At 42.3% G+C, this 20,256-nt stretch overlaps 1 long non-coding RNA gene across 1 annotated transcript; it reads right to left on the bottom strand.

Moving 5' to 3' along the window:
* Positions 1-1,036: 1,036 nt before the first annotated feature.
* LOC145539294 (uncharacterized) lies at positions 1,037-5,092 on the bottom strand. Its single transcript, XR_014077697.1, has 2 exons — positions 4,510-5,092; positions 1,037-2,694 (listed from the first exon to the last, which is right to left on the bottom strand). It is a non-coding gene; the product is annotated as an uncharacterized LOC145539294 (long non-coding RNA).
* Positions 5,093-20,256: the final 15,164 nt, after the last annotated feature.

Below are 20,256 nucleotides of genomic sequence, written 5' to 3'. Positions count from 1 at the left end.
AAAAAATGATAGCTAATCTTTAATGGAGTTCCTGTTCTCATAATTTAACAATGCAACTGATTTTATTATAACAGGAGGTTTGCTATACTGTAGAGCTAAGCTTGGGGACCCTTATTGAAAGATGACTTGAAAGCATCTTGGGAACCACACTGATGTGCTCTCACAGCTGTCTCACTGTTTTCTGCTCCTCTCTGTTTTAGCTTATGATGGGTATTCCCAGTTATCCCAGGTCTACAGAAGAGAAGATTCTTTAGCACTCATTTTCCAGAGACTTTATGTTCCTTGAGAAAGAATCTTTGTGCTGCTGTCAAAAGATATATTTATCTTCTGCTATTTAGCATCTCATCCTTTGAACCTTCCCTTTAAAAAACCCTCAGCTTTATTAAGTGGTAATTCACATACTGAACAATGCACCCATATAAAGCATACAATTCAATGGCTTTAATATGTTCACGGAATTGTGCAACCATCACCACAGTTTTGTAACAGTTTCATGACACTCCCAATACCCCGTACCCATTAGGAGTTACATCCTTTCCCCCTAGCCCTAGGCAACCACTGACCTATTTTCTGTCTTTAGTTGTGCTTATGTGGAACATTTCATATGAATGTAATCATAAGATATGTGCTCTTTAGTGAATAACTTCTTCCACTTAACATTATGTTTCAAGGTTTATTTGTGTTGTAGTATCTTATTGAGTTTTGAACTTTACATTTAGCAAGTGTGATTTTTCATGGGATTTTATAATGAATTTTTTGTTCATAGAAATGTTTATTCCTAAAGGTATTAATTGAGCATAATAAAATTGATGCAATAGACATTATAGACTATAACTTTAGAAGTCAGTTTTTAAAAATTACAGTTATAAAAATTGTCAAACTTTCAGAATTCTAACCAAGTAAAACGTTTCAACATTCTGTTTTTTCATGTTTAATTTAAAAAATTTGTTTTACAGTACTAAGAAATGGCTGATGTAACCTATGTTTTGAAATATCTGATTTGTGAAGCTGTGAAAGTCTTTAATACCTCAAGTAATTTATTTTTGTTGTTGTTGTTATTTAGTCACTAAGTCGTGTCCAACTCTTTTGCGACCCCATGGACTGTAGCCCGCCAATGTCCTCTGTTCATAAGATTTCCCAGACAAGAATACTGGAGTGGGTTGCCATTTTATTCTCCAGGGGATCTTCTCAACTCGGGGATCAAACCCAGGTCTCCTGCTTGGCAGGTGGATTCTTTAATACTGAGCCACCTGTAAAGCTTGTCTAAACAGATATTTTCAGATATAGATCCCCGTAGCCAATTTTGTTTTTAAAATTAAAGCTGTGTATTAGTAACTTTTTGCTCTGTAATATACTCAAACCTAGTGATTAAATCAAGAAACATTTGTTTTCCCATAGTTTCCATAGTTGAGGAATTTGGTAATGGCTTAGCTAGGTAGTTCTGGCTCAAGGCTCATGAGGCTGCAATCAAGATGCCAGCTGGGGTGCATCTTCTAAAGGCCCGACCTCAGCTGGAGGATCCCTTCCAAGGTTATTGGTTCATATGGCTCTTAGTTGGAGGCTTCACTTCTTAGCCAAGTGGACATTTCTGTAGGCTCCTTGGGCATCCTCAAGATGTAGCTGCTGGCTTCCTCCATAGTGGGTGATCCAGGGGACAGTGAGAAAGACAGAAGCCAAAGTATCTTTTGTTGTTGTTGTTGTTTAGCTGCTCAGTTGTGTCCAACTCTTTGTAACCCCATGGACTGTAGCTCGCCAGGCTTCCTTGTCCTTCACCATCTCCCAGAGTTTGCTCACACTCTTGTCCATTTAGTTGGTCATGCCATCCAACTATCTCATCCTCTGCTGCCCCCAACTCCTGCCTTCAATCTTTCCCAGCATCAGGGTCTTTTCCAGTGAGTCAATTCTTCACATTAGATGACCAGAGTTTTGGAGCTTCAGCTTCAGCATTAGTCCTTCCAATGAATATTCAAGTTTAATTTCCTTTAGGATTGACTGGCTTGATCTCCTTGCTGTCCAAGGGACTCTCAAGAGTCTTCTCTAGCACCACTGTTCAAAAGCATCAGTTCTTTGGTGCCCAACCTTCTTTATGGTCCAAATCTCACATCTGTACATGACTACTGAAAAAACCATAGCTTTGACTATACAAACCTTTGTCGGCAAAGTTGTGTCTCTGCTTTTTAATACACTGCCTAGATTTGTCATAGCTTTTCTTCCAAGGAGCAATCATCTTTTACTTTTGTGGCTGAAGTCACTGTCCATGGGGATTTTGGAGCCCAAGAAAATAAAGTCTGTCACTGTTTCCATTCCCCCCCCATCTGTTTGCTATAAACTGAGGTCTTTTATGACCTAGTTTCATAAATTACATACTCTTACTTTGCCATGGCTATTGGTCACACAGGCCACTTCTGGTCCAGTGTGGGAGGAGACTACAAAGAGTATGAATAGAGGTCAGAGATCATGGAACAGGCTTGGCTCAGTATTACCAGGGGGAAAGTTGTCTGACTCCCCAGACTGACAGTTAGTTAGTCCCAAAATAATTTGAGTCAATCATTAGTTAAAGATTAGGTGAACTCTGCTCCCCCCACACCTTTTTAAACATTTGAACACTAATCCTGAAGAATTTTTTTTTTTCTCCTCTGTGGCATGTGGAACTTCCTCAACAAGGGATTGAACCCATGCCCTCCACATGGGAAGCTTGGAGTCTTCACTGCTGGACCACCAGGGAAATACTGAAAATACATTTTGTATCTATTTGTTGATGACAGACGTGAGTCATAGTGGAGTAATCAGAGTTCACACAACTGAAATGGGGTTGGGCAGCCATTGAGCATCTGGGCTCAAACATATCACTGCAACACTGAGAAATGAAACTTTTTGAATGGATCAGATCAAGGATACATCTGCTAGCTTCAGCTTTGTCTCAAGGTTTCCCCTTGCATTTTTGTAACCATTTCACACCCAAATCAATCCTTGATTAACAAGCACCTTTATTTTTTTTCCCAGCTCCAATCATAATTCTTAACAAATGACTTATGTAACTTCAGCCTTACTATTTTTACCTTTATAAGCTTTTGCCTTTATAAGCACACAATTCAAGTACTTCTTGAGTCTGTGTCTCCTGACTGCAGTCCTAACAAATCCCAAATTAATGCCTCTTCCTTTCAATCAGGTCTTTCTTTCCAAGATTTTGGTTTACTTTGCATGTGTACATATATTTTAAAAGTTTGTTCATTTAAGGCAAAAACTCAACTTTTGAAAAAGAATTTAGCAATTGTGTACTAGCAATCACTAGTCAGTCTTATAACTTGAATCCTGAAGAATTATACAGTTACAGTGTAATATTCAAGAATGACTGCATCATTATTTTGAAATTAAACTATACTGACTAGTATGGAAGAAGCTGTATAGAAGTTCTATACAGTCAGCTAAAACAAGACCGGGAACTGACTGTGGCTCAGATCATGAACTCCTTATTGCCAAATTCAGACTTAAATTGAAGAAAGTAGGGAAAACCACTAAGACCATTCAGGTATGACCTGAATCAAATCCCTTAATGATTATACAGTGGAAGTGACAAATAGATTCAAGGGATTAGATATGATAGACAGAGTGCCTAAAGAACTATAGATGGAGGTTCGTGACATTGTACAGGAGGCAGTGATCAAGACCATCCCCAAGAAAAAGAAATGCAGAGGCAAAATGGCTGTCTGAGGAGGCCTTACAAATAGCTGAGAAAAGAAGAGAATCAAAAGGCAAAGGAGAAAAGGAAAGATATACCCATCTGAATGCAGAGTTCCAAAGAATAGCAATGAGAAATAAGAAAGCCTTCCTCAGTAATCAATGCAAAGAAATAGAGGAAAACAATAGAATGGGGAAGACTAGAGATCTCTTCAAGAAAATTAGAGATACCAAGGGAACATTTCATGCAAAGATGGGCTCAATAAAGGACAGAAATGGTATGGACCTAACAGAAGCAGAAGATATTAAGAAGAGGTGACAAGAATACACAGAAGAATTATACAAAAAAGATCTTTATGACCCAGATAACCACGATGGTATGCTCACTAACCTTGAGCCAGACATCCTGGAATGTAAAGTCAAGTGGGCCTTAGGGAAGCAATGGAAATAGTGACAGACTTTATTTTTGGGGGCTCCAAAATCATTGCAGATGGTGACTGCAACCATGAAATTAAAAGACGCTTGCTCCTTGAAAGAAAAGCTATGGCCAACCTAGACAACATATTAAAAAGCAGAGACATTACTTTGCTGACAAATGTCCATCTAGTCAAAACTGTAGTTTTTCCAGTAGTCACGTATGGATGTGAGAGTTGGACTATAAAGAAAGCTGAGCACTGGAGAATTGATGCTTTTGAACTGTGGTGTTGGAGAAGACGCTTGAGAGTCCTTTGGACTACAAGGAGATCCAACCAGTCCATCCTAGAGGAGATCAGTCCTGGGTTTTCATTGGAAGGACTGATGTTGAAGCTGAAGCTCCAATACTTTGGTCACCTAATGGGAAGAACTGACTCATTGAAAAAGACACTGATGCTGGGAAAGATTGAAGACAGGAGGAGAAGAGGACAGCAGAGGGGATAAGATGGTTGGATGATATCACCAACCCTATGGACATGAGTTTGAGCAAGCTCCGGGAGTTAGTGATGGACAGGGAGGCCTGGTGTGCTGCAGTCCATGGGATTGCAAAGAGTCGGACACGACTGAGCAACTGAACTGAACTGAACTGAAAAAGAATATGTGGAATTCTCCAGGCAATAATACTGGAGTGGCTTGTCATTTCTTTATCCAGGGGCTCTTCCTGACCCAGGGATAGAATCTGGGTCTCCTGCATTACAGGCAGATTCCTTACCATCTGAGTCACCAGGGAATGTCTCAAAAAGAATACGGCAGCTCTCAAGGTAGTAAAAGAGAAGAGGCTTCAATATATATTAAATGAGAAAAGTAATTCCAGCAGTGAAAAGCTGGAAGAAGGACTCAGTTCTTGTCTCCTCTGAAGAACGAATTCAGCAAAGAGACCAAGATTGTGAAAAAGATAAAAGTGTTTGTTACAAGAAAGATGCATGTAGAAAAAACAAAATTCATGTGAAAGAGCACACAGGCAAGGTTGGAATGAGTTGTGTCCCATAGGGGTGGCTTAGGTTGCTTACTTCAGGGCAGTTTTCCAGATTTTTTTCTGGTCAGTCATCCCCTATTTGGTCCTGATGTGTGTGCACATCTCTCAGCCAAGACGGATTCCAGCTGGTGTCTTTTCCTCCTCTTGTCCTTCTCCTAGGCTGAGGGCCTTCTCTGTGCATGTGTCTGACCAGAAAACCCACAGGAAAGCACCCAGTCAGGGCCCAGTGCTCCTGCTTGCATGCATCTCACAGCATCAGCAGGAGACCAACTGCAGCTGCTCAGTCCAGGGCCTGTACATCTCCTACCTCAAAAGCATGGTACCATATGGAGTGTATGTTAGTTTCTGTTGCTGCTGCAGTAATTTATTGCAAACTTAGTGGCTTAATACAACACAAATTTATTATCTTACAGTTCTGATGCAAGTCTCAGTTCAGTTCAGTCGCTCAGTCGTGTCCAACTCTTTGCGACCCCATGAACTGCGGCATGCCAGGCCTCCCTGTCCATCACCATCTCCTGGAGTTTACTCAAACTCATGTCCATTGAGTCGGTGATGCCATCCAACAATCTCATCCTCTGTCGTCCCCTTCTCCTCCTGCCCTCAATCTTTCCTAGCATCAGGGTCTTTTCAAATGAGTCAGCTCTTCGCATCAGGTGGCCAAAGTATTGGAGTTTCACCTTCAACATCAGTCCTTCCAATGAACACCCAGGACTGATCTCCTTTAGGATGGACTGGTTGGATCTCCTTGCAGTCCAAGGGACTCTCAAGAGTCTTCTCCAACACCACAATTCAAAAGCATCAATTCTTTGGCGCTCAGCTTCTTTATAGTCCAACTCTCACATCCATCCATACATGACTACTGGAAAAACCATAGCCTTGACTAGACAGACCTTTGTTGACAAAGTAATGTCTCTGCTTTTTACTATGCTATCTAGGTTGGTCATAACTTTCCTTCCAAGCAGTAAGTGTGTTTTAATTTTATGGCTGCAATCACCATCTGCAGTGATTTTGGAGCCCAGAAAAATAAAGTCAGACACTGTTTCCACTGTTTCCCCATCTATTTGCCATGAAGTGATGGGACAGGATGCCATGATCTTAGATTTCTGAATGTTGAGCTTTAAGCCAGCTTTTTCACTCTCCTCTTTCAATTTTCTCAAGAGGTTCTTTAGTTCTTCTTCACCTTCTGCCATAAGGGTGGTGTCATCTGGATATCTGAGGTTATTGATATTTCTCCTGGCAATCTTGATTCCAGATTGTGCCTCATCCAGCCTAGCATTTCTCATGATGTACTCTGCATATAAGTTAAATAAGCAAAGTGACAATATACAGCCTTGACGTACTCCTTTCCCAATTTGGAACCAGTCTGTTGTTCCATGTCCAGTTCTAACTGTTGCTGCTTGACCTGCATACAGATTTCTCAGGAAGCAGGTCAGGTGGTCTGGAATTCTCATCTCTTTCAGAATTTTCCACAGTTTATTGTGATCCACACAGACAAAGGCTTTGGCATAGTCAATAAAGCAGAAATAGATGTTTTTCTGAAATTCTCTTGCTTTTTCGATGATCCAGTGGATGTTGGCAATTTGATCTCTGTTTCCTCTGCCTTTTCTAAATCCACATTGAACATCTGGAAGTTTATGGTTCACATACTGTTGAAGCCTGGCTTGGAGAATTTTGAGCATTACTTTGCTAACATGTGAGATGAGGGTAATTGTGCGGTAGTTCGAACATTCTTTGTCATTGTCCTTCTTTGGGATTGGAGTGAAAACTGACCTTTCCAGTCCTGTGGCCACTGCTGCGTTTTCCAAATTTGCTGACATATTGAGTGCAGCACTTTCACACCATCATCTTTTAGGATATGAAGTAGCTCAACTGGAATTCCATCACTTCCACTAGCTTTGTTCATAGGGATGCTTCCTAAGGCCCACTTGACTTCACGTTCCAGGATGTCTGGCTCTAAGTGAGTGATCACGCCATCGTGATTATCTGGGTTGTGAAGATCTTTTTTGTACAGTTCTTCTGTGTATTCTTGCCACCTCTTCTTAATATCTTCTGCTTCTGTTAGGTCCATACCGTTTCTGTCCTTTATTGTGCCCATCTTTGCATGAAATGTTCCCTTGGTATCTCTAATTTTCTTGAAGAGATCTCTAGTCTTTCCCAATCTGTTGTTTTCCTCTATTTCTTTGCCTTGATCGCTGAGGAAGGCTTTCTTATCTCTCCTTGCTATTCTTTGAAACTCTGCATTCAGCTGCTTATATCTTTCCTTTTCTCCTTTGCTTTTCGCTTCTCTTCTTTTCACAGCTATTTGTAAGGCTTCCTCAGACAGCCATTTTGCCTTTTTGCATTTCTTTTTCTTGGCGATGATCTTGACCCAAGTCAAGATGCAAGTCTTGATTGGGCTAAAATCCAGGTGTCAGCCAGGCTACATTCCATTTTGGAGGTTTTAAGAAGAAATTTTTTATTTTTTGCTTTTTTCCAGCTTCTAGGGGCTGACTGCATTCCTTGGCTTCCTACATCTTCAATGCAAGCAACATTGCATCTCTGACTATCCTTCCATAGTCACTTTTTCTTCTGACTACAGCCTGGGAAGGTTCTCATCTTTAAGGATTAATATGATGACACTAGCCTACCTGAATAATTCAGGATAATCTCCCCATCTTAAAATGCTTATTAACATTAATGACATCTGAAAAATCCTTTTTTGTCATGTAACATAACCTATTCTTAGGTTCTGGGCATTAGAGAGTGGACCTCTTGGGGAGGAGGTGTTATACTACTGTATGACTCTACCATTTTGTGTAAAAAATATTTAAACATACTATGTCTGAAAGGGCACATAACAAACTGGTGTGTTTGGGGAGAACTGGGTAGCTGGGGGATAGGAAGGCTGACATTTCACTGTATATATACCCTTCTGATCATTTTGATTTTTAATCGATGTGCTTGTATTTATTTAAAATAAGTGAAAATTTTAAGGCTCTTAAGCTGTGCGGTGGTTCACTGGTGTTGTATTGTTTGTCTTTGTGTCTGTTTGTTGTTGGTCAGTTGCCCAGTCGTGTCTGACTCTTTGAGACCCATGGACTGCAGCACACCAGGCCTCCCTGTCTCTCACCATCTCCTGGAGTTTTCCCAAGTTCATGTTCATTGCATCGGTGATGCCATACAGCCATCTCATCCTCTGACGCCCTTCCCCTTCTGCCCTCAATCTTTCCCAGCATCAGGGGCTTTTACAATGAATCAGTTCAGTTCAGTTCTCTTATTAAAAATAAACATGCTTTCAACCACCAAGAGGGTCACTAGATGGTGCCCTTTCACTCTTTCTGATAAGTCCTAGTCACATGGTTTTGACCTTGCCTGCTGTTTACTCTTGTGGGATCTTAGTTCCTCCAAGAGGGATAGAACACCGAGGCCCCTGCGGTGAACCACAAGTCTTAAACTGTGGATCACCAAAACATGAATGATGGTAGGCATCAGCACACAGACCCCTTGAACTCAGTTTCATAAATTTCTTTACCATTCTATTACATTTGAAGCCTGTTTCCTCCTCTGTAAAATAAGGGTTATAATAGTGCCAGCTCATGGAAGTGATATTAGGAAGACTAAACAAGAATCTGTGTATGTCTAAAAAGACACACCTAGTAAGTGTTGGGTAAATGTTAGCTATTGATAATAACATCCACTTCCCTGGTTAAGCTGTTTCCCCACTAACTCTCCTAGTTGTGTCCTACTAGTTTTTTAGCCTTTCAGTTCAATTCAGTTGCTCAGTCATATCTGAGTCTTTGCGAGCCCACGGACTGCAGCATACCAGGCCTCCCTGTCCATCACCATCTCCTGGAGCTTACTCAAACTCATGTCCATTGAGTTGGTGATGCCATCCAACCATCTCATCCTCTGTCATCCCCTTCTTCTCCTGCCTTCAATCTTTCCCAGCATCAGGATCTTTTCAAATGAGTCAGTTCTTCTCATCAGGTAGCCGAAGTATTGGAGTGTCAGCTTCAGCATCAGTCCTTCCAATGAATATTCAGGACTGATTTCCTTTAGGATGGACTGGTTGGATCTCCTTGCAGTCCAAGGGACTCTCAAGAGTCTTCTCCAACATCACAGTTCAAAAGCCTCAATTCTTTGGTGCTCAGCTTTCTTTATAGTCCAACTCTCACATCCATCCATACATGACTACTGGAAAAACCATAGCTTTGACTAGATGGACATTTGTCAGCAAAATAATGTCTCTGCTTTTTAATATGCTGTCTAGGTTTGTCATCCTGGAGGGTGGCATGGCAACCCACTCTAGTATTCTTGCCTGGAGAATCCCTGTGGACAGAAGGGCCTGGTGGGCCCATGAGGTTGCAAAGAATTGGACATGACTGAGCGACTAAGCACAGGTTTGTCATAGTTTTTCTTCCAAGGAGCAAGCGTCTTTTAATTTCATGGCTGCAGTCACCACCTGCAGTGATTTTGGAGCCCAAGAAAATAAAGTCTGTCACTGTTTCCACTGTTTCCCCATCTATTTGCCATGAAGTGATGGGGCTGGATGCCGTGATCTTAGTTTTCTGAATGTTGAGTTTTAAGCCAACTTTTCCACTCTCCTCTTTCACTTTCATCAAGAGGCTCTTCAGTTCCTCTTCACTTTCTGCCATAAGTGTGGTGTCTTCTGCATATCTGAGGTTGTTGATATTTCTCCCAGCAGTCTTGATTCTAGTTTGTGCTTCATCCAGCCTGGCATTTCACATGATGTACTCTGCATAGAAGTTAAATAAGCAGGGTAACAATATACAGCCTTGACGTACTCCTTTTCCAATTTGGAACCAGTCTGTTGTTCCATGTCCAGTTCTAACTGTTGCTTCTTGATTCTTGACCTGCATACAGATTCTCAGGAGGCAGGTCAGGTGGTCTGGTATTCCCATCTCTTTCAGAATTTCCCAAAGTTTGTTGTGATCCACACAGTCAAAGGCGTCAGTGTGGTCAGTGAAGCAGAAGTAGATGTTTTTCTGGAGTTCTCTTGCTTTTTCTATGATCCAGCAGATGTTGGCAATTTGATCTCTGGTTCCTCTGCCTTTTCTAAAACCAGCTTGAACATCTGGAAGTTGATGGTTCATGTACTGTTGAAGCCTGGCTTGGAGAATTTTGAGCATTACTTTACTAGCGTGTGAGATGAGTGCAACTTTGTGGTATTTTGAACATTCTTTGGTATTGCCTTTCTTTGGGATTGGAATGAAAACTGTCTTTTGTAGGTTTTTCATTTATGATAATCATGGGGTTCATATATGTTGACCTATAACTACATCCTACTCATTTTAAGCTGGCAGTCATTTAAGTTCAAATACATTCTAAAAGATCTATATTTTTACTTCCCTTTCCCACATTTTTTTTGTTTTGTTTTTGATGTCATATTTTACATCTTCATGCGTATCCCTTAATATGTGTAGTATTTATAATTCCTTTTACAATTTTTTGTTTTCTCATCTTCATACTGGCTTATTTCAGTGGTTGATCCCCAGTGTTTATTATGTATTTGCCTTTTCTAGTGGGATTTTCTCTTTCCTAAATATTCTTACTTCCATTCCACTTAGGGAAGTCCCTTTAACATTTCTTAAAGAGTGGGTTTACTCTTGATGAACTTCCTTAGTTTTTGCTTATCTGAGAAGTTCTTTATCTCTCCTACTTTAACTTGCTGGGTATCCTAGGTTGCAGGTTTTTCGCTTTTAGCACTTTGAATAGATCATGCTATTCCCTTATGACCTGCAATGTTTCTACTGAGAAATCAGCTGATAGCCTTATGGAGGTTCTCTTGTACATGACTCTTTTTATTCTCTTACTGACTTTAGAATTTTCTTATCTTTACTACTGCTATCTTAATTCTGATATGTTTTGTTATGGGGTTGTTTATCTTATATGGAGCCCTCTATACTTCCTGTATGTGGGTATCTGTTTCCTTCCTCAGATTCAAGATATTTTCAACAATAACTTCGTCAAAAACAGTTGCCATCCCCTTGTCTGTCTCTTCTCCTGGTATCCTTATAATGTGAATGTTTGTATGCTTAATGTTACCCCAACACCTCTTAAGCTGTTTTCATTTTTTAGAATTTGTGTTTCTTTCTTTTTCTTTCTCTTTTGACTGTACTTTGAGGCCTGCAAGATCAGACCCATGCCCTCTGCCGTGGATATGTGGAATCCTAACCATTGGACTGCTAGGGAATTCCCTAAAATTTGTGTCTCTTTTTACTGTTATGATTGGGTGATTTCCATTATTCTATCTTCCAGATAAGTTATATTTTCTTCTGTATCACATAGTCTTCTAATCATTCCTTTACTGTATTTTTATTTCAGCTATTGAATAATTCATTTCTGATTGGGTCTTTTTATATACCAAACTCGAGTCTCTTGAATTGCAGGCAGATTCTTTACTGTCTGAGCCACTAGGGAAGCCCTTATATTTTCTACCTGCATGTGACATTTTTTCAGTAGATCTTTTCTTTCCCTAATTCAGTTAAGATTTTTATAACCAATGCCTTGAACTCTTTATGTGGAAAATTGTTTATTTATGCTTCATTATTTTTTTCTGGGGTTTCTCTTGCTGTTTCAGTTGAGAGTATTTCTTCTGCCTTTTTCATTTTGGTTAACTTTCTCTGCCTCTGTCAATCACGTTATACAGTTATGTACTATATAGTCTTGAAGTAATGTTCCTGTGTGGGAGTATCCTTGTGTAGGCTATGTGTGCCCAGTGCCTTAAATAGGAGGGCTGGAATTAGGTGAACATAAGTCACATTTTTCATCAGAGTATGCTGATATCTCTCACCTTGGTATTGAGTGTGGCTGGAGATGAAGAGTCTAGAGGTACAGCTGGAGTGAGGTGGACCTTCCACTCTGCTCAGGGACCACCACTGCACTACTGGGAGCAGGATCTGATCCCAAGTTCCTGCGACAGAAGCCTTGAGGGTCTGGCCCACGCTGGTTATCTTCCCTTTAAGTGTATGTATTCCCTTCTCCCCACCCCAGAATCCTTGCCCAGAGAGACGAGGTGCTGAAGCCCATGGGGCCTGTGTGGGTTCTTGTGTCATGCGGACTACAGACAGAGGCCCCTAGCTGTCTTCAGTGTACTGCCTGTGCAGATGCCCGTGATTGTTTCCTTCACTCTGCCCAGACTCAGCCTTGGGTGTAAGTTCACTTTGTCCTGCACAGGTAATCCCTGACACTAGACCTTCCGCCTGACCCCCTGCACTTTTATGGAGCCACAGAGCAGGGCATTTGGGACCCACAGAAATTCTTGTAATGTATTGTGAGTGACTGCCATCGGAGTTCTGGGATACTTTTGTGTGCTGCTTGAATAAGTGCCAACAATGGCTATTGGCACCTCACCCAGGCTCTATCCTGGAACTGGGTCACCTGTGTCCCACAGTAAGTTCTTTTCCCTGGTTATGATTGCTCCAGACCCCATCTCCTACCTCCTCCTTTCCCTGCAAGGAAAGGCGAAATGTACCAGAAGGCTTTTAATGATCAGTTACTGGGTCCACCTCATTCCTGATGCTGCTCTGTGAGCCAAGTCCAGACATAGCCCTCTTTTGATACCATCTCTGAGAAACACTTGACTTCACATTCCAGGATGTCTGGCTCTAGGTGAGTGATCACACCATCGTGATTATCTGGGTCATGAAGATCTTTTTTGTACAGTTCTTCTGTGTATTCTTGCCACCTCTTCTTAATATCTTCTGCTTCTGTTAGGTCCATACCATTTCTGTCCTTTATTGAGCCTATCTTTGCATGAAATATTCCTTTGGTATCTCTAATTTTCTTGAAGAGGTCTCTAGTCTTTCCCAATCTGTTGTTTTCCTCTATTTGTTTGCACTGATCGCTGAGGAAGGCTTTCTTATCTCTCCTTGCTATTCTTTGGAACTCTGCATTCAGATGAGAATATCTTTCCTTTTCTCCTTTGCTTTTCGCTTCTCTTCTCTTCCCAGCTATCTGTAAGGCCTCCTCAGACAGCCATTGTGCTTTTTTGCATTCTTTTCCATGGGGATTTTCTTGATCCCTGTCTCCTGTACAATGTCACGAACCTCTGTCCATAGTTCATCAGGCACTCTGTCTATCAGGTCTAGTCCCTTAAATCTATTTGTCACTTCCACTGTATACTCATAAGGGATTTGATCTAGGTCATACCTGAATGGTCTAATGGTTTTCCCTACTTTCTTCAATTTAAGTCTGAATTTGGCAATAAGCAGTTCATGATCTGAGCCACAGTCTGCTCCTGGTCTTGTGAAGCACATCCTGGAATGTGAAGTCAAGTGGGCCTTAGAAAGCATCACTACGAACAAAGCTAGTGGAGGTGATGGAATTCCAGTTGAGCTATTTCAAATCCTCAAAGGTGATGCTGTGAAAGTGCTGCACTCGATATGCCAGCAAATTTGGAAAACTCAGCAGTGACCACAGGACTGGAAAAGGTCAGTTTTTGTTCCAATCCCAAAGAAAGGCAATGCCAAAGATTTCTCAAACTACCACACAATTGCACTCATCTCACATGCTAGCAAAGTAATGCTTAAAATTCTCCAAGCCAGGCTTCAGCAATACGTGAACCGTGAACTTCCAGATGTTCAAGCTGGTTTTAGAAAAGGCAGAGGAACCAGAGATCAAATTGCCAATATCCGCTGGATCATCGAAAAAGCAAGAGAGTTCCAGAAAAACATCTATTTCTGCTTTATTGACTATGCCAAAGCCTTTGACTGTGTGGATCACAATAAACTGTGGAAAATTCTGAAAGAGATGGGAATACCAGACCATCTGACCTGTCTCTTGAGAAACCTGTATGCAGGTCAGGAAGCAACAGTTAGAACTGGACATGGAACAACAGACTGGTTCCAAATAGGAAAAGGAGTACGTCAAGGCTGTATATTGTCACCCTGCTTATTTAACTTATATGCAGAGTACATCATGAGAAACGCTGGGCTGGAAGAAACACAAGCTGGAATCAAGATTGCCGGGAGAAATATCAATAACCTCAGATATGCGGATGATACCACCATTATGGCAGAAAGTGAAGAAGAACTAAAAAGCCTCTTGATGAAGGTGAAGGAGGAGAGTGAAAAAGTTGGCTTAAAGCTCAATGTTCAGAAAACTAAGATCATGGCATCTGGTCCCATCACTCCATGGGAAATAGATGGGGAAACAGTGGAAACAGTGTCAACAGTGTCAGACTTTACTTTTTTGGGCTCCAGAATCACTGCTGATGGTGACTGCAGCCATGAAATTAAAAGACACTTACTCCTTGGAAGGAAGGTTATGGCCAACCTAGATAGCCTGTTTAAAAGCAGAGACATTACTTTGCCAACAAAAGTCCATCTAGTCAAGGCTATGGTTTTTCCAGTGGTCATGTATGGATGTGAGAGTTGGACGGTGAAGAAAGCTGAGCGCCGCAGAATTGATGCTTTTGAACTGTGGTGTTGGAGAAGACTCCCGAGAGTCCCTTGGACTGCAAGGAGATCCAATCAATCCATCCTAAAAGAGATCAATCCTGGGTGTTCATTGGAAGGTTTGATGTTGAAGCTGAAGCTCCAATACTTTGGCCACCTCATGCGAAGGGTTGACTCATTGGAAAAGACCCTAATGCTGGGTAGGATTGGGGGCGGGAGGAGAAGGGGACGACAGAGGATGAGATGATTGGATGGCATCACCGACTCGATGAACATGGGTTTGGGTAGACTCCGTGAGTTGGTGATGGACAGAGAGGCCTGGCATGCTGCAATTCATGGGGTCGCAGAGAGTTGGACACGACTGAGCGACTGAACTGAACTGAACTGAGAAACACAGTGGTTTAGAAGGCAAAGAGGTTTGCTTCCTCCAAGGAAAACTGCTATTGAAGGGTCTGGGTGGAGGGTGAGTCGGTGGTTAAGGATTCCTGGTAGATGAGCAAAAACCTTTTTCTTGCATGGAAAGAAAAAAAAAAAGAACTCTGAACAGATAAAAAGGAAGTAGTAATTGTTATCTGCTGGGACCATTATCCAAGGCAGAATGGCAGTGGTTGCTATTTCCTAAGATGGAATGAAATTACTTAGCGTAATTGCTTCTGAAGGCATAGCTCTCGTTGCTCCCTTAAAAGACTCACGACAGAGTTAGAAAAAAATGATCGATCCTATGATTAGACTTTCAGAGTGGGCAGTGTTCCTAACTGTGTGACCTTCCCAGTATGCTTTCAGGCGGGACAGTTGTTTATGAAGCTTCTATTGAGTGCAAAGTCATTAACCGGAACTTATGATTTAATGCTTACCTCATCCTTAGGATTGCTAAAAGTGACTTTGTTCTGGTGTTGTCCTGTATCATAGTTATTAAGTGGTGTATATAGTTAGGTATTATTTTACAGAATTAAGAAAGAAAAGATCTTTGTGATTCCAGTGTATACTTCAAAACTAGCTGATAAGATGCTGTAATGTTGATTAGGCATTGATGGTCCTCTGGTGTATGTTTAGAAAAACATAATCACAGGGAGAAAAGTAACAGCTTAGTTGAGGGGCAGCAATTGTAAAGTAGACCTCACTCTTCAAATAAGGGTTCCACACTTGCTTTCAGGGGCTGTCACTTTCCACTTCCCCGGGGTTGAAAAGCATACATGGGAAGTGACAAATAAACACAACAGTAGAGGCATCTATGCAACATGGAGTGCTTTGTGAGGGGAGGGAGTGTGGTGAGCAATCCCTGGGGCCTTGGGGGAGCCGGGCGTGGTTCTGGGCAGCACTAAGCTTCTCATCATCGCCCCAGGTGCAGCCGGGCCCCTCTTATAGGGACTCATGATATGGGACACTTGGCGCTTCTAACTTCTTTTTAGCACTATCACCTATATCCAGAAAATTAATCTGTGCAGCAATCCTATCCTATTACCCACATCTTACAGTTGAAGGACACATTTGGCTCAAGGTCGTGCAGGAAGGTGGTAGAGCCTGGACTCTCTTTTTTCAGGTGTTTGTCTTGTAAAATTTCTAGCAGAACAGTTGAGAGAATAGTTGGCAGGCCCAATCTGGCCATGGTTGTTGACTTATATATTGTCTCTGGCTACTTTTATTGTATAAGAGTAGATCTGAGCAGTTCCCACAGAGACCATTTCAACCTGAAAAGCTGAAAATATTTCCTACCAGCCCTGTCTATAAAGGTTGTACACCTGAGTTTTATTCTCTTTTCTCTTGACCTACCTTTTGATATTACATGTAATATATTACACCAGGGAAGATGGGGACTTCTCTGGTGGTCCAGTGGCTAAGACTCCACACTGCTAATGCAGGGAGGCCCAGGTTCGATCCTTGGTTAGAGAACTAGATCCCACATGCCCTGACCAAAGAGTACATGTGCCACAGCTAAAGATCTTGCGCATGGCAAAGAAGATCCAGTGTGTTGCAACTAAGACTGGGTGCCACCAAATGAATAAATATTAAAAAAAACAAAAAAACCTTCTGAACTTGTTCAGCATATAAACAATCTGCACAAATGGGCATTTATAAAGAACTATTTATTCATTTATTGATTTCTCTTTATTATTTATCAACCATCCCACTTTTCCTCCCCTGAGATCACAGAAGACATCGCAAAAGGCTTCACAAAATTAGCAACCATTTCCCAGTGAGAACTTGAAAGGGATGCTTTGATTCTTTTTTCTTTCTTTTGTCTGTGTAGGGATATTTGTGACAGTGTAAGAACTGTACAAAAAAGATCTTCACGACCCAGATAATCACGATGATGTGATCACTCACCTAGAGCCAGACATTCTAGAATGTGAAGTCAAGTGGGCCTTAGGAAGCATCACTACGAACAAAGCTAGTGGAGATGATGGAATTCCAGTTGAGCTATTTCAAATCCTAAAAGATGATGCTGTGAAAGTGCTGCACTCAATTTGCCAACAAATTTGGAAAACTCGGCAGTGGCCACAGGACTGGAAAAGGTCAGTTTTCATTCCAATCCCAAAGAAAGGCAATGCCAAAGAATGCTCAAACTACCGCACAATTGCACTCATCTCAAATGCTAGTAAAGTAATGCTCAAAATTCTCCAAGCCAGGCTTCAGCAATACGTGAACCAAGAAATTCCAGATGTTCAAGCTAGTTTCAGAAAAGGCAGAGGAACCAGAGATCAAATTACCAACATCTGCTGGATCATCGAAAAAGCAAGAGAGTTCCAGAAAAACATCTATTTCTGCTTTATTGACTATGCCAAAGCCTTTGACTGTGTGGATCACAACAAACTGTGGAAAATTTGGAAAGAGATGGGAATACCAGACCACCTGACCTGCCTCTTGAGAAACTTGTATGTAGGTCAGGAAGCAACAGTTAGAACTGGACATGGAGCAACAGACTGGTTCCAGTCGGGAAAGGAGTACATCAAGGCTGTATGTTGTTACCCTTCGTATTTAACTTCTTTGCAGAGTACATCATGAGAAACACTGGGCTGGATGAAGCACAAGCTGGAATCAAGATTGCCAGGAGAAATATCAATAACCTCAGATATGTAGATGACACCACCCTTATGGCATAAAGTGAAGAAGAACTAAAGAGCCTCTTGATGAAAGTGAAAGAGGAAAGTGAAAAAGTTGGCTTAAAGCTCAACATTCAGGAAACTAAGATCATGGCATCCGGTCCCATCTCTTCATGGCAAATAGATGGGAAACAGTGGAAACAGTGGTGGTTTAGTCACTAAGTCATGTCTGACTCTTGCAATCCCATTGACTGTAGCCTGTCAGGCTCCTCTGTCCATGGGATTCTCCAGGCAAGAATACTGGAGTGGGTTGCCATTTCCTTCTCCAGGGGATCTTCCTGACCCAAGAATCGAACCCAGGTCTCCTGCATTGCAGGCAGATGATTTACCAACTGAGCTATGAGGGAAGCCCCACTGAGGAAACAGTGGCAAACTTTATTTTCTTGGGCTCCAAAATCACTGCAGATGGTGACTGCAGCCATGAAACTAAAAGATGCTTACTCCTTGGAAGAAAAGTTATGACCAACCTAGACAGCATATTAAAAAGCAGAGACATTACTTTGCCAACAAAGGTCCATCTAGTCAAGGCTATGGTTTTTCCAGTAGTCATGTGTGGATGTGAGAGTTGGACTATAAAGAAAGCTGAGCGCAGAAGAATTGATGCTTTTGAACTGTGGTGTTGGAGAAGACTCTTGAGAGTCCCTTGGACTGCAAGGAGATCCAACCAGTCCATCCTAAAGGAAATAAGTCCTGGGTGTTCATTGGAAGGACTGGTGTTGAAGCTGAAACTCCAATATTTTGGCCACCTGATGCGAAGAGCTGACTCATTGGAAAAGACCCTGATTCTGGGAAAGATTGAGGACAGGAGGAGAAGGGGATGACAGAGGATGAGATGGTTGGATGGCATCACCAACTCAATGGACATGGGTTTGGGTGGACTCCAGGAGTTGGTGATGGACAGGGAGGCCTGGTGTGCTGCAGTTCATGAGATCGCAAAGAGTCAGACATGACTGAGCAACTGAACTGAACTGAACTGAAGTGTCTGTTTGGTAAAATGGGACAGGAACACAATCGAACTCATGCGTGCAGCTGTGAGTGAGCTCACCATTGCACAACTTTTTTCTTGGAAACAAACTCTCCATGAGGCCCCTTAGCATCCGAGGGCAGAAGGACCAAGTACACGGGGGTCTCTGCTCCTTCTTCTGGGCTTTTGGGGGCTTTAGGTCCTGCCATGTCGGTTCTCACCCACCCTGGGCAGCAGGCATTCAGGAGGATCTTGTCCCCTCCTCTCTGCTCACTCAGTTTCCTGGCTTGGATTCTGGACAGGACCGTGACGCCGATTTTCGTCACTCCATATGCGGTATCGGGCCAGCCCTCCTCCTTGTGCACCCCGTTCTTCGTGTCTTCCACAAACTTGTTCATGATCCCCACCAGCTCCTCCTCCATGATGGTCTCACTCCTCAGTTTCTGCTGCAGTTTTTGGTGTGCAGGTTTAAAAAGCTGCGAAGCTCATTCTGCCTGACACATTCACCACTCTGCCTAAAACACAGCGCAAATCATTGCCTAGAAGGGTGAGCACAAACATGATGAATACCTAATTTTCTGGGGTGTTGGACCTCAAATTTCCATTTGATGGCTAGTTACCAGTTTCTATGAGATTACTTAAGACTGCTTATGCGATAAAAGTACATGAAACAGCCTGGTAGGCTGTCCTAGCCATGTTGTCTAGGATGATAGCAGAGAAAGAAATGCTCCAATGGGGAGGTCAGTGTCCAGATTTACTGGTGCCTGGAGGGTCTGAGCACAGGCAGTGACATCCTCTCTTAGCTCACTTATCCCAGATGCCTGTAAGGTGAAGCTACATGCTGTAAAGACCACTCCTGCTTGAAACCTGATAAGGTCAAGCAGAAGCCCTGGGAATATCTATGGGATATGGTCATAGGATGTGGTGATGAACTGAACCTGTTGGACATGGCCAGGCGCAGAGTGTGCAGGGCCTTTTCAAGTAGAGCTGACCAGGCTGAGAGCCAGCGGGGGTGGGATACCATGGGATGTGGGGTCTGTCACAGTCAGAAAAGCCAAGAACTGTGTTCCAGGGTCCAGTGCTGTGACGACTTGAGAAGGAGGCCCTGCCCCTTTCCCTCACTCCTAGGAGGGGCCAGATGTTCCAGAAGGTTCCTAATGACCACTCCTGACTGCACCCCTCCCTGGTGCAGCAACCTGAGCCAAACCAGGACACAGCCCTCTTTTGATCCCACCTCTGAGATACACTGAGGTTTGCAGGGTGGAGTGGTGAGCTTCCTCCAAACAAAATTGCTTGGTGAGTGGTCATTAGGGGACTAGGGATTCCTGGCAGAGGAATAAAAATCATTAGAGGTGCTACATGTGTGCATGCGTAGCTCTCCAAAAAGAAGGAGTGCAGAGTTATTGTCTTGTGCTAGGTCTATCAAACCCACAGAATCAGAGTGGTTGCTTCTTCCTAAGATGCAATGAAGTTACTTAGGGTAACTGCTTCAAACTGTGGTGTTGGGAAAGACTCTTGAAAGTCCCTTGGACAACAGGGAGGTCAAACCAGTCCATCCTAAAGGAAATCAACCCTGAATATTCATTGGAAGGACTGATGCTGAAGCTGAAGCTCCACTACTTTGGTCACCTGATGTGAAGAGCTGACTCATTGGAAAAGACCCTG

Source organism: Giraffa tippelskirchi, chromosome 2 (assembly GCF_054371585.1).
Source record: "Giraffa tippelskirchi isolate mGirTip1 chromosome 2, T2T-mGirTip1v1.2.pri, whole genome shotgun sequence".
Lineage (NCBI taxonomy): Eukaryota > Metazoa > Chordata > Mammalia > Artiodactyla > Giraffidae > Giraffa > Giraffa tippelskirchi.
The sequence above is the reverse complement of the archived record's forward strand: the minus strand, read 5'-3'. Positions and strand labels throughout refer to the sequence as shown.